We start from the raw sequence: 15,274 nt of genomic DNA on the forward strand, positions 1-15,274 counted from the left end.
TGAGATGAAGGACCTTGGTGTGGCTGATGTTATCTTGAACATCAAGCTACTGGGAGATAATGAGGGTGGGATCACACTTCTGCAATCCCATTATGTTGAGAAGGTGTTGAGCCATTTTGGATATTCGGACTGCAAACCATCTCAAACACCATATGATCCTAGTGTGTCGGTTCGAAAGTTCGAAGGCACAACTAAGGATCAACTAAGATACTCTCAAATCATTGGTTCACTCATGTATCTAGCAAGCGCAACGAGGCCTGGCATCACGTTTGTTGTGAGCAAACTGAGTCGGTTTGTTTCCAATCGGGGTGATATACATTGGCATGCTATTGAAAGAGTTATGCGCTATCTGAAAGGTACTATGAACTATGAACTTCACTATAGCGGATACCCGTCGGTACTTGAAGGGTATAATGATGCAAATTGGACCTCTGATGCTGATGAGATGAAGGCCACAACTGGGTATATGTTTACTCTTGGAGGTGGCGCTGTTTCTTGGAAGTCTTGCAAGCAAACGATCTCAACGAGATCGACAATGGAAGCAGAATTAACAGCATTAAACACATCTGGTGTCGAAGCAGGATGGCTTCGAGATCTTTTGATGGACTTGCCATTGGTTGACAAACCGGTTCCGGCTATCCTTATGAACTATGACAATCAGACTGTCATCACCGAGGTGAAGAGTTCAAAGGACAACATGAAGTCCAACAAACACATAAGAATGAGACTAAAAGCTGTCAGAAAATTAAAAAAACTCCGGAGTGATAGCGTTGGAATATGTTCATACGGCTAAGAATCTGGCAGATCCCTTTACAAAAGGGCTATCACGTGTTGTGATAGATAGTGCATCGAGGGAGATGGGTATGAGACCCACATGAGTTGTCATGGTGGTAACCCAACCTATGTGATCGGAGATCCCATGAAGTAGGACCCGGGAAAACAAGCCAGTGGTGAACTGAGGAGAGTAACTATATTAACCCACTCCGTTGGAGATGCAATACTCTCAATACTGTATGGTAGGATGACTACTGTCTTAATGTGTTCCAAAACTTATGTAAGCAAGATGCTATCCTATAGAGCGATCTTTGGAGGAACACACCTATGTGAGTCCGACTGCTGGTCACACTCTATAAGATTGGGGTGATCTCTAGTAAGCTCATGAATAGGCTAGGAGTGTGACTTATATGCTCCACCCGAGGGGTCAGCCTTCAGCAGCCTTGTACTAGTAAGACATGTGGTGAAGCTTCTTTACGCCAAACTGACAATTCAAGGCATAGTCCATTGTTCAGTTGTGAAGGAGCGTAGCTACTTGCTCTAGGTGAAGCTCAACCTTAACAGGTCTTCACTGAAACACTAGTATATCGAAACAGAATTGGAACAGAGGACACAATGGGCCCTCGAGATCTGGTGGGGGATTGCTGAAACTTGGGATGGGCTTTAGGCCCATTGAGCAATTTCTTAAAATCTATAAGGGCCCATGTGGGTTTATTGGCACTAGGTGGAGGTATACCTGGCCATACCTCGGGCTGGGCCGGGCCTAGCCAAGCCCGACGAGAAAAACCCAGGCCCGAGCCCGGCACGGCTCGGCCATCAGGCCTGTTTTTTGGGACCGAGCCCGGCCCGAACATGTAAAAGCCCGTCGGGCTCCGAGCCGGCCCGACCCGACCTTCAGAGAAATGCGAAAACGACGGGCCCGAGCCCGGCCCGGCCTGGCCTTCGGGCTCAAAATCTAGGCCCGAGCCTGGCCCGAGAGCAGCATCGATCCTGGCCGGGTCGGGCTTTTTCGGGCGGGGTCGGGCCGGGCCGGGCTTCCCATGGCCAGGTCTGGGTGGAGGTGGGAAGTGTAGCCCCACCCCGGAAGTGGAAGAGGAGTTGGACCTCCTTATAAGGGTGGCTCTTCTACATGCTATTAGAGCTTAAGAAGAGAAGAGGCCCTCATGCGCTCCTCCTCCGCCGCCGCCCGCCTCGCCACGCCTCGTCACGACACGCTGCGGGTTGCGGGAATGAGCTGAACCGAGCTCACACCTATGCGCTTATTTTTGCCAGACACTAACGAAGAGTTTCTGACAGTTGGGCCACGATCTGAGACGTCGGATCGTGGGCTGTCACGGACTCGGACGTGGGTCAAGCCCACGTCTCTCCACGCGGCTGCGCCTGTATAAGTGAGCGGTGTCTCCTAACCCTAGCCGCCACGATCAGATCACATCTGATCCACGCGAACTGTCCACCGTCGTTCCTCTGCTGCTGCTGCCGCCGGTGACTCCATCCCGTCCGTCGCGTACACGGTCGACGGGAGAGCAGGTCTCTGAAACCCCGTCTCTCCGGTTCCTGTACAGGAGAGAGGCGAATAGGTTTTTGGGAAGCGACCACGCGACTGCTCGCCTCCGATCCGCTACTTCCTTTACGTTCGCGACGCCCGCATCATCACCATGTCCACCGACGCCGAACGTGCCGCCGCCGAGAAGACCGAGGCCGACAAGAAGGCCGCCGAGGACACTGCTGCTGCCAGCACCGCCGCGGCGGTTTCTGCATGGCCTACTGGAGGGTATAACGCATTTATCCCTCTCCTGATTATTTCCGTATTAGCAGTGATAGCATCATGTGTAGATTTATCTACTATTTGCGTAGTACATGCTTGTTTAGATCAGTATCAGTATGTCGTTAATTCTGTCAATGCCATGCTAGTCATCTATTTATAGATTAAATTAGTCGAAAAAATGTCTATTTACTCAGCACATGTGGTCACATTGATAAAGAGTGTGGCACAGACGAGTTTGCTGAAAACGACCTGAAGTGACTGGGGGCCATGGCTTAAAGCAGACAGGGAGATTTGGAGAGGGTGCAGATTCTTATGCAGGCATACACGCGAAGGGAGGCGCATGGCATGGTGGGCGTGTCCGTGGTTGAGCAGAGCATGTTGATCGGAGGCTCCATCCGACCATCCGGGACGTGCCCCGACCGTCAGCTCGAAGGGGACGGACTCAGCCGAACAAATGTGGAAAAGGAATTTGATGACATTGGCTCAACTCTCTGGCCCTGTCAAATTGAGAGAAGGGCAGCTGTAGGAACCCAAAAGCTGTCAGCACTAATTTCACTTTAAAAGCCTTACTTACCAAGTAAATTTAATGCTGTCCTCCGATTTCTCTCATGCTCCAGGGCTCCCTAAGCCAAGAACCCATACTGTCATGTTTTTGGAACTTACAACGAAATCTGCATCTCTCCTCAAAAGTACACAGAGTGATTGTCTATTCGCCAGGGAGGTTTGGTATCGACGCTTTGAGCTCCTCATTGATGAATTGTGTAGATGTGGATCTACCGATTACGTCTTGATGAATAGTGTGAGTAGTCCCCCTCTGTTAGGCTCGCTAGGAGTGGAGTTGCTGTAGATGTGTAATCGACAGCGTCTTGTACATCAACCTTGCTTTTTTCTATAAAAATATAGGAAGCCTTTGACTTACTCTAAAAAAAATACACAGAGTGTTTCTTAAAAAGTAAAAAAAAACGAGTACGCACGTTGTCACCCTCAGTGTAACTTAAGTAGCACATGCATGCACACAATCATGATTAGTATTTAGAGCTGCCACAAGACGAATCGTAATTGGATGAACAAAATCGAGAAGAGGAGTTGAACTAGTGAGTTGTTTCATTTTTGTTGGTCATGATGAGAGTCATGAGACTGAGAATTGACGAAACTGTGACAACTTCACAACTCGACAAGGTGTGTAGAACAGCTCATGTTACATGAAAAAAAACCACATTACCACCCTGAACTAACCACTTGATTTAAGATTCACCCTCGAACTTCAAAACTGGTTATCCTACACCCTAAGCTTGACATCCTGTTCATGAACCAACCCTCCTTTTGGTTTTGACTCGGTGAAGTAGTTTTGACCACATTGACTGCTGAATGGATAGTGCCATGTCAGCAGGCAGTGTCATCTAAGCCCAACTTAAAGGACTAAGCCATTCGGGATGTCTCTTTTCTCATTGTGTGTCTCTCATTCTCGAGCTCGAGCCCCCTCCCCCGAACGACAAATGGTGGCGCTGCACGTCGGCTGCGTTCCCTCCTTTCCCCTTGCCCGGGCCCCTCTTTCCTCCTCGTGTGGCCACCTGCCCACTGCCAGCCCACTTCTTCCCTACACCACCTCCCCAATCCTACCCTCCTTATTCCTCCCTTGCGGCAACCGCACCCTGATCTAGGGCAACCGCTGCCACCATGCGAGTACGCACAACAAGCTTGGGAACGCCACAAGCCACCGCTCGGACACTACTAGAAAAAAGGCTGTTAGTGGCGCACCAGTTTTTGCTATTAATGGCGTACTATAGGTGCGCCACTATTAACACGCCACTAGTAACAAAAAGTAATGGCGCACCTCTGGTGCGCCATTAGTATCCCAGATAATAGTGGCGCACCACATAGTGCGCCATTACTATGCCTAGAAGTGCGCCATTATCTAACTTAGTAATGGTGCACCACATAGAAGTGCGCCATTACTAACAACTATTTTTCAAAAAAAAATTCAATTTTTTTCAGATTTTTTTTCGCTTTTTCTTAATCTCGCGTCATTAGTATCCCGGATAATAGTGGCGCACCACATAGTGCGTCATTACTATGCCTAGAAGTGCGCCATTATCTAACTTAGTAATGGCGCATCACATAGAAGTGCGCCATTACTAACAATTATTTATCATTTTTTTTCAAATTCTTTTTTCAGAATTTTTTTCCGTTTTTTTCTTAATCTCGCGTCACTATGGCTTAATCTCAAGTCAAATCGCACTCCGTGATCAAACTTCACAGAAGGTCACCCATCCCTCACACTACTCCAGCCCAAGCACGCTTAACTTCTTAGTTCTATCCAACCCCAGCACCAGCTCACTTAACTAGCACTTGTTGATATATCTATCATATCAATCCTATTAAACCTTGTTGATGTCTAGGACTTTGTTCATGTTCATTAGTGTGATGAAATTTTGAATTTTTTTTTCAAACTTCCCAATCATATTACGTATCATATTTTGAACATTTTTTCCAAAAAAAAATCGAAACCATTTTTTTTCTGTTACTAGTGGCGCACCTAGCAAATGGTGCGCCATTACTAAGTTTGATTTTTTTTCATTTCCCCCCATTTAGACCTTAAAAGCCCCGTATCTTTTATTCTGTTAGGTTTTTAGGGATTTTAAAAATCTTCAACGGGGTTCCCCCAGTTGAATTCTGATGTAACTTTTCGAGCAGATGATTTTTCATATAAAAAACTTTTTAATCCGAATTCGTATGGAAAAGTTATGCCCATTTTACTAAATTCCAGAGAGATTTTGCAAATAAAGTCGAAATTCATATTTGTAAATTTTTCCAACAACTAGACCACATATCACATGGGAAACTTTGCATAGATGCGCCATTACTATGTGTATGACTTGGTCAAACCTTGGTCAAAGTTAGTAATGACGCACTTTGTATAGGTGCGTCATTACTAAGTTGACATAGTAATGGCGCACCTATGCAAAGTGCGCCATTACTAAGTTTGACCAAGGTTTGACCCAGTCATACACATAGTTATGGCGCACCTTGTAAAGGTGCATATCATTACTATGTCAACTTAGTAATGACGCACATATATAAAGTGCACCATTACTATGTGTATGACTGGGTCAAACCTTGGTCAAAGTTAGTAATGGCGCACTTTTCACCTGATGCGTCATTACTGTTTTGGTTACTAATGGCGCACCTACACATGGTGCGCCATATTAGCTATAGCCGTTTTTCTAGTAGTGGGATGCCCAGATCCAAGGCAGCTCACCTCATACTCATGCCACCCTGGCTCTCGATTCACCACCCATGACAGTTGGTGCGGCGCTCCTGACCATTCTCGGCCTCCTGGCGTCGGGGAGCCGCGTGGCCATGGATCTCGACGATCGCCGCCAGCGAGGAGGTGTGTGCTCTCGGTGGATTCCTGCGGGAAGAGGAGTGCAGTGAGGAGGACATGTGTAGGGCTCTGTCAACCAAAAATGGAGGTTGTACATCTTTGGTAATTTTGGCAAGGAATACCGGATGCATCGGACCATGGAGACAACCAAATTAATGGTCATTGACTGGAATTGGTGAAGAAGAACAGGCTTCCTCTATCGAGGATCTCCGGTCAACACAGTCAAAACTAGTCAAAATCAAGTAGGTAGGGTGTAGGATAGCGAGTTTTGAAGTTGATGATTGAATATTAACTGAGTGGTTAGTTCAGAGTTGTAATGGGGACTTCTCTCTATGGCATGTCACCCGCCAAAGTTAAAGGGATGCACACTAATATTTCAAGAAACACCAAGGTTATTAGTATAATATAGACACACATGCACGCATACAAAAGAAAATCACATTCAATAAGATATCTAAAGTTCTATTGTTAGTATAAATAAGTTCATTAAGAGACACCAAGTAGTAAAATATGCGCACACCACCATAGATGAAGAAAATGATAATCCAATTAAACACCAACATCCAAAACCTATTCCATTGACAGATATATACATTTCATATGCTATCAAATGATAATGCAATGCTATTCCAACGTAAAGATTCTACCAAAAAGTTTTACGTACCAGATCAAGTGGAAGACGATTAGCTGAAATCAGGGAAGCAATTACCAACTTAAAAGAACTTGTACGTATGGATTTTGTAGAATCTGTACGTAAGAATGGCATTTTTGTTCTTCTAATGTCGACTAACTTTTGATGCTTGAGAATTTCCGTTCACCTCACAACCATCATGGCGTGGAGGTTCTCACACATTTCTTAATTAGGATGTACATGAGCATTCCGACAAGAAATTGGGACCACACAGTGCTATGGGTAATATGGAAAATGAGGACGACTGTATTTCTTAATAGTTACATGTGCTCATAATCAATTGCGAGTTTAGCATGCCAATGGAGATAGGCTCAAAACATCAAGTTTCTAGCGTAATTAACAAGTGTATTGCAATGTTGCAAGTAAAGCACCTAAAATTTTAAAGTGAAATATTTATTTAACTAGGTAGTAATAACATTTTTAAAGGGTAGGTTTAAGCCTGTTAAAGCCCCCCTAGTAGAGGATATGACCAATTATATTTGTATTGGGGGACTATTGTGCTTTCAAGTCCACATCTTATTCTTCTTCTTTTTTGGCAAGTGATGCTCCATCGTATGCACTTAGCCTAATTTATGAGGGTTGTAAAGATAGGACCAATTAGATTTGTTCTGTGTCATGATTTCCTATGAACGCACACACCACACTCTATCCTTATGAGCACCTCCAAAAGACTGAGCCGACGGACATTGAGATTGACGAAGCCACCATACATGTCTAATAGTTGATGGACACAACATAACACCAGAATAATATATATCGCCGGAGAGACTGGAATAAATTTCAGGAAAATGCAACCACCCGTGGCAAGCCTAGGACATGAATATCGGTGGATAGGTTCCACCGCAAGGGATCTAGCCATCTGAGCTATGCACAGTTCATATCATGATTTCGATAGTTGAAAGCTACACTGACAACAAATCATGTAAGAATACTTGGCAGAAAGACCTCACCGAGAAATGCTCTTTTGAAACAATGTATATCATCAGGTTTTATGCATAAAGCCTCGGCTATGGTTATTAGCACTCACTACTCAATCACATGAGTGTAAACACAAGGAAATATTGAAATATCTATGCAAATGGATAAGTTCTTAGTATATTTAAGGGACAATTGTATTTTTACCCCTAGTTGGTTCCTACCCACGGGTTTTGCCCTTACTTTTTGAGCTTGCTCAGTTTTGCCCTTACTTTTTCCATCGAGGTCCCTCGAATGCCCTTTGACCATTTGACCAAAACTTTCAAAATTCATAACTAATTCATACGAACTCATAAAAATGCAAATAAGATATGAAAATGTTCAGATAAACATTACCTTTATGGGCATATCATTTGCATTCAGGACAAAAGCATCGTTTAAACTATCCAAGGAAATTAATGTTATTAACATTATTAAAAATAAATAGGTATAAACAATATTTTTTCATGAATAAAAATTACATGCAAATATAGGTGATGTTTTCTGAACATCCTGATAACTTATTTGCATTTTTCTTAGTTTGTATCAACTTGTTATGAATGTTCTACCAACTTTGACCATTATTTGGAAACTTCATAACAAGTTGATACGAACTCAGGAAAATGCAAATAAGGTATCAGGATGTTCAAAAAACATCACCTACATTTGCATATAATTTTTATTCATGAAAAAAATATTGTTTATACCTATTTATTTTTAATAATGTTAATAGCATTAATTACCTCGAGTAGTTTAAATGATGCTTTTGTCCTGAATGCAAATGATATGCCCATAAAGGTAATGTTTGTCTGAACATTTTGATATCTTATTTGCATTTTTCTGAGTTCATATGAATTAGTTATGAATTTTCAAAGTTTTGGTCAAACGGTCAAAGGGCATTCGAGGGACCTCGATGGAAAAAGTAAGGGCAAAACTGAGCAAACTCAAAAAGTAAGGGCAAAACCCGTGGGTAGGAACCAACTAGGGGTAAAAATGTAATTGTCCCTATATTTAATGGGAACAAATTTCTTTAAACATATGTGTTTTATACAACATTCACTTATAGCTTGCCCTGCAGGAAAGCTTCTTTATGAGATATGGGCCGCATCCCGTCAACAGGGGGCAGGTGGAGGACGCTTGGGTGGTGCCCCTAGGGACGTGGTGAGTGGATCCATGAGATGGATAGAGCAACGGCAATCTGTGAGGTGGCTGCAATGGTGGCTAGATCCAAAAACCAACTTACATCCAAGCATCCCTCTCTTTGCTATCAAAGGTGACCTAGTAAGGTGCGACAGTGACCAGAAGCAGAGCGGCGTGGTCTTGACCTGCATCTGGTGTCTTCTCCAGAAGATTCGGTTAGCGAGACGTCGTGAACTGGTAGCGAGGTTGCTAGTTGTGATGGGTCCGACGACAAGTTTGCGTGTACACCGGGCGAAAACCCAGGATCTCTCCTTTCGGCTAGATATGACATTATCTGTGTGCGAGCGTCGTGCCATTGTTGAAGGTGTTGGCTCAAAGCTTAGCTTTGTGGATGAAAAATCTCATGTTTGACTTTTGGTTGGACTCATCAACATCGGCACACGTATGCTGATCCCTTCTTGAAGTTTTTGTCTAGTAGTAGCGTATTTTCGTTTAATTCAATCACATGTCGTAGGGTTTGTGGTAGGTTTGTAGAGATCCTTTCACGAGGTAGACCCAATTTGGACGGCCTCAGATTTTCTTCCTTTTTTGTAAGTCGATCCATACGGCATCGATGTGAGCTTTTGCTTGACATCATTGAATAATCAAAAGGATATAGTTGTGTGCATAACTTGATGTAGAGGCCAAAGGCATCCCCCTCTTTTTTCTAAAAAACTGAGAGATGCCTTAATATCTTCTCCCCGGAAAGGCTATTTCCGAGCATAAATTTCTTGTATTGAACAGCCAAAGTCACTTACAAAAAGCTTTGTTTGTTTGCTTAATTAGCATATGAAACATACAACAAACAAACCTCAAAACCAACAAAGCCAGAAGGAGAACATGCCAACAACATATCAGAACATAAGATAAAAGGTTGAAACAAACGTAACTTGAGCATGATCAGAGAGAAGCAAAAGTAAAGCCAGCAGGCCCGTCAATTTATTTGAAGATCACATCAGTGCCATGGAACCAATTAACTGAGAACAGAACAAAACATGTTGTTTTCCTTTTGAACGCCGAGTATTACCAGCAATGCAAAAAAGTACGATAAGAGGCCTAGTGGTTCCCTCTTTTCTGAAAAGTGAAACTACTAAAATGCAGGGCAATTTGGACGCCAGCCAGAACTAGGCACAGCATGCCTTTTTTGAAGCTGTGCACTGCATCGAGCCACAGTGTCCCAAAACTGCTAGTCTATCGGTATACTACACTGTAACAGCCTGGTGGGAAAAGAGCATTGACACAACGCATCCCACACCAAGGGAAAAGAGCATTACGCTAATACGCTTTATTCACACATTGTTTGCTAGCTAGTACAGTATACAGATTTGAAGTTTTGAAGGTACCAATAGAAAAGTTGTTTCGAACTGAACCCATATAAAAGTGAGAGCCCCTGCGTCTTTCTTTTAAGAGATAAAATTCAAATTTAAAGGGCTCTCGACATTTACTAGCAAACTACCCCAATTCTGAAGGAAAATGATTCAGCTACTGAAATATTGGTCCCCCAACTTAACTGAAGTCTGTGATGTTATACATTTCACAAAGTTTCTTTGTAGCGAAGGCTACATGGAACCTCTTATCCTCAACCCTCCGGTCTTGCTTTGAGATCCGTACTCTACAACTAACTTACAACAAGCAGATTTCTCGTCAGCCAACCTATGATTGTCCCCTGAAAACAGTGTTCTCACTGATCTAATTGTCCTACAACTAGTAATTACTTCTTTTTTTAAGAAACACAAAGTATAATTTGGATACACATACTCACTCACTAACAGAAGTCCTAGTGAAGAATAGATCCTTGGAGCTTAAGAGCAAGGAGTCACCACCGTTCCCTTATTGTAGACAGGAATGTCGTCTCCCACTACATGAATAATCTATTTTAATTGATGCACATGACGTCAACCCATATGGGTTTGATCCATGATTTTTTGGAGGTACAATTGCTCTCGTAGTCACCTAATTGGTTAAGCAATAGTGTTAAAGTACCTAGAATAGCAAATCACATGATGGGGAGGTTCCTTCATCGTCACCCCCATGGGGGCATCATCTTTGGGGCTGAACTGCCTGTACATCGGCTGGAGGGACAATTGTTTGATTTTGGTGGCTAGTTGCACTTCTCCGCACATGCTTCTCGTGTGGCGACCAAGGTGGAACGTTGTGCCAACTACATTATCGATGACGGCGAGTCTTGGCGGCAAGGTGCACGAGGTCTCGGTGCTGGATACCCTTTGATGGGTGCGTACAGGAGGGTGGCGTCGTGGTGGCGTCAACGGCAAAAGGGTCTGACAAGGTCAATGCATTGATTGCTCCCGAAGATGGAACAATGAAAGACTGGTGGCTGCTCCCGGCTAGCCGCGAGAGGCTTGATGAGGCCACTAGATTTTATGGTGTGCATTGACGCGAGGTCACATGACACATCATCAACTTTGTAGGTAGGGTGATAATTTTCACCAGGAAGGTGGCTTTGGTTGATTCATGTATTTATGTTGCAAGACCTTATTGAATAATGCAATAAAGATAGCTGGTGCACCGCTCGATGATGAGGTCGGAGGTTAACCTCTTTTCAATAATTAGAAAAGTCAAATCACAAATATTTGTGAACCCTAGCATTTTTCTTTTGATATTGGACCTACACTAATTTGACCATATTAAGTAGATCTGGTTTATCTAGAAGCTACAAGTGGTTGACATACCGAGTCAATTTCGTATAATCTTGAAGTTGCAAAGGTTGTTCGTACACAGATATTTTCGTTTTGGAAATTTACACCCATCTAGTTCAGTCTCCATTTCCTTTATTTCTCCAAAAATAGCATTTTATTCTCTCGAAGCATTTCACCGTAGCTCATTTTTACTTTGAGAAGAGCACTTCTCAGTTAAAATGGGGAATCGATCGCTCCACCTGCATTCATGGCGTGTCGATTGGAGCACCTTCGTCTCCCGAGCCTTGTGTCGTCCCCCCCCCCCCCCCCCCCCCCCCCCGTGACACCACCACCAATCCCTGTGCGCCCCCTCGATCTGTCGTCGTCGTCCTCAACCGTCTTCATCACCGTCGTCCTTAGACACGTGTCGCCTCCCCGACGCTGCCACCCCTTCCCGAGCTCCCACGCCACTTCACCCAACACCGTCTTGAGCCATTTTCCCCGTTACGGAGTACCCACGCCGCTAAACATGTCGCATCCGCAGCCTCCACCAAAGTACAGCGGTGCGAGGCCTCTGGCCATGGGAAAAGTGGGCGACGGAGATCCGCAACCTAGACAAGGCGGCACGGGTGTGGCCCGGCACGTTTGCCGACACAGAGGAGGCATCACGTTCATATAAGTTGTCGCGCTCTGCTTTTTCAGGAGTTGCGCGGAGCTTCACTTTTGGGAGTAGGCAATGGAATGTTTAATTATGGTATGTGTGATGTTAGTATGGTACCCTTGTTTAATTATGTAACTAATTAGTTTAACTTCATGTTTGAAACGAATTTGTGTGAAAAAAATGATTGCTGCTAGACGAGAGACGAGACGGCACCCTCTTTTCTTCTGTTCAAAGAAAGCCCCACGTCATTTACTTTTCCTTTGTCATCCAGCCAGCTCCCATGCCGACCTTTGTCCATTTTCAGCCACAGCCATTAGCCAACCACCACCATTTCACGCTATGCCCCAAGAAGGAAATCTTAGCTCCAGTGAAGTGTGGTCTGTGTAGTACCCAGCTATAGCTCCCTCGGATCGTCTTTGTCAAGCTTTCAACAAAGCAAGTACGTATCTTTTGTACGTAGCAGCAGATGGCCAAATAAATCTTTCGCTCACCCACATGGATAACTCAAAGTTTTCTTCAGTTTTGAGGGAAGACAACTCATAGTTTTTTTCAGCCTCAAAGCAAGTGAAGCTTTGCAGCACATCCCGTCGAGGTTCTTGGTGTTGGTAGAAATCCTGAAAATAATCTGCATCATATCATAAATGATGCCTTGGATCTAAGTCACATCACTTGCATATTGTTGGATCCACTGAAGTGAAGTGTGGATACAATGTAGGAGTATGTATGTACCAGCTAGCATTTTCTCACATCGCACAGTTAAAAAAAAGGTCTCTTTTTTTGACGGTGCTACGGCAGGTTTACGTCGGCCTCGCTGCTCCTCGCGTCCCCGTCTCGCCCCTCGCCCCTCCGTCTTCTACTTTGTTCAAAGCTAACTTTGTTCAAAGCAAACTTTTGCTCTAGCTGTGATTTGTCCATTTTCGGCCGTAGTAGCCGACTCGAAAGTTTTTTTTTTTCTGTTTTGAGGCTAACGATGCCTTTTTCTTTTTTCGTGCAGTAGCATGCAGCTCGAGAATAACGGCGAAAATGGCAGTGAGGTGTGGGCGAAGTGGTGTCCTGGCACCCACGCTGTCGGATGATCAGTGAGTGAGTGAGTGTGTGTGAGGAGTGGATGCCCAGCTAGCTCTCTCCGCACAGTCCAAAAATGGCTCCGCGCACCACTCGTCGACTACTAGATTTGGAACCCTAGCGGCGGGGGTGTGGCTGTGGCATTTAGTACTAGCTAGTGCGTCTTCACCTGCAAAATCCACCCGACCATTGCTCCGGCCTGGCTGAATCTTGCCGCTGGGGGCCGGGCTCTGCCTGTTCGACCGCGCGCGCTAGCGGCGACTCGGCGTGTGGCGGCGGAGTAGCGATGCTCGCCGACGGCGTCCCACGCCGAGCCCGAGCGTGGCTCGCTGTGGCGCTGTGCCTCTTCGCACTGCTGCGGCTCGGGGCGGCGGCGGAGTCGGGCGTCGTCAAGGTGGACGGCGGCGTCGCCATCGCGTCCACCGGCGACTTCTTCGTCTGCGCCACGCTCGACTGGTGGCCGCCGGACAAGTGCGACTACGCCCCGCGCCCCCTCTCCTTTCCGAAAATATATTTTAGAACATATGCACCCAGGCCTTCTCTATCTAGTCATCCATTTTTTGCTTTAAGATTCGTGCAAATATATTTCTCTTTTTTGTTTCTCCCACATAGAGTATATCTTGAAGTTCAAACCTATGCGGCGTGACAAAGCTTTCTGAGTAGAATCTAGGATAAATCGTACAGATTTTTTTGTCAAACATAAATATACAAAATACGTTTTGTTTGATTAAAAAATCATATTTTTAATATTTATGTCGGACAAAAAATTCTGAAAGATTTATCCTAGATTCTAGTTAGAAAGATTTGCCATCCTGCATAGGTTTGAACTTTAAGATATGTTCTATGTGGGAAAAGCAAAAAAGAGAAAATTTCATATAGAAACTTAGTTGTGTCGCACGGATCTTAAAGCAATATTGAAGAGTTAGGATAGGAGGGCCTGGGTGCATATGCTCTAAAAATCCACGTCCCCTCTCCTTTCCCCTCTGCTCACCGCCGGCCGGCGCGCTGACCGCATTGTCCTGTCGTTCTCAACCCGATCATATGCCGCAGGACCTCTCCAACGGAATCCTGCTCAACGCCGTCAGAGGTACGTAGGCGATCGACCGTCCATGATCCATGTCCATCCGACCCACCCACGGTCTAGCAGCGCGCGGCAGCAGCTCACCGATCGAGCTGCATTCCTCTTTTGCAGCCTTCTCGCCACTGGTGCTCCGGCTGGGCGGCACGCTGCAGGACAAGGTGATCTACCACACCCCGGGCGACGGGCGGCTGCCGTGCGTGCCTTTCACCAAGAGCGAGTCGGCGGTGTTCGGCTTCACTCGCGGGTGCCTGACCATGGCCCGCTGGGACGAGCTCAACGCAGGGCCGGTCCTGGTATTTCGGGGGCCCGGGGCGAAACTAGGACTCGGGGCCCTTGTTTTGTTAGGCCTCAAAATAGTAATCTCATCTTTGTATAGATTCGTTTTTTAGCAAAAAAATTTTCAAGGATACACCATGGAGAGGTGCATCAATAGCATAGAAGAAGGGCCAAGCTGATACAACGCCTTTTGGCGAACAGAACACACACCACGACTACAACGACCAAACTCGCCTAGTCGAACATCAAGCCACAATGGCAAGGAGGCGAGACTCACAGATCAAGGGCCGCATCTCGACCAACACCAGAAACCTAGAAGCACAACCGCAACTACATCACAGGCTAGGTCAACGCACTCTCCACCCTTCACGTCCAGGAGTCGGTGTCGTCCAAGGGAAACTGGTGGTGGCGTACATTGCGCCCCAAGAACCCATGCACACAGCAGCCACCATCACCAACAGCACAATGCCCCAATCCTCGATGAAGTATCGACGAAGCCACCACCTCCAGCAACAATTCTGGTGGCCTCCATGGCCCCCCGGCAACACCTCCAAGGGAGACGCGACGCTGCTGCACCGTTGCTGCCTGGCTAGCGAGCCAGCCTAAGGTTTCCCCTGGTGCCCGGGCAGGGTACGGACATGGCCAAGACGACGCCTCCAAGGTTTCTTAGCAAATTATTATCATCTTGTTTCATAATAATAAGAAAATTTCAACTAAGGATTCAGTAGCAGAATGAGTTAACTAGAGAAAGTGCTGAATAGGATAGAAATAGCACTGATTAAAGGTTTGATGTTCGAAGGTTTGAAT

The sequence above is a fragment of the Triticum aestivum genome, chromosome 7B (assembly GCF_018294505.1).
Source record: "Triticum aestivum cultivar Chinese Spring chromosome 7B, IWGSC CS RefSeq v2.1, whole genome shotgun sequence".
NCBI classification, from domain to species: Eukaryota; Viridiplantae; Streptophyta; class Magnoliopsida; order Poales; family Poaceae; genus Triticum; species Triticum aestivum.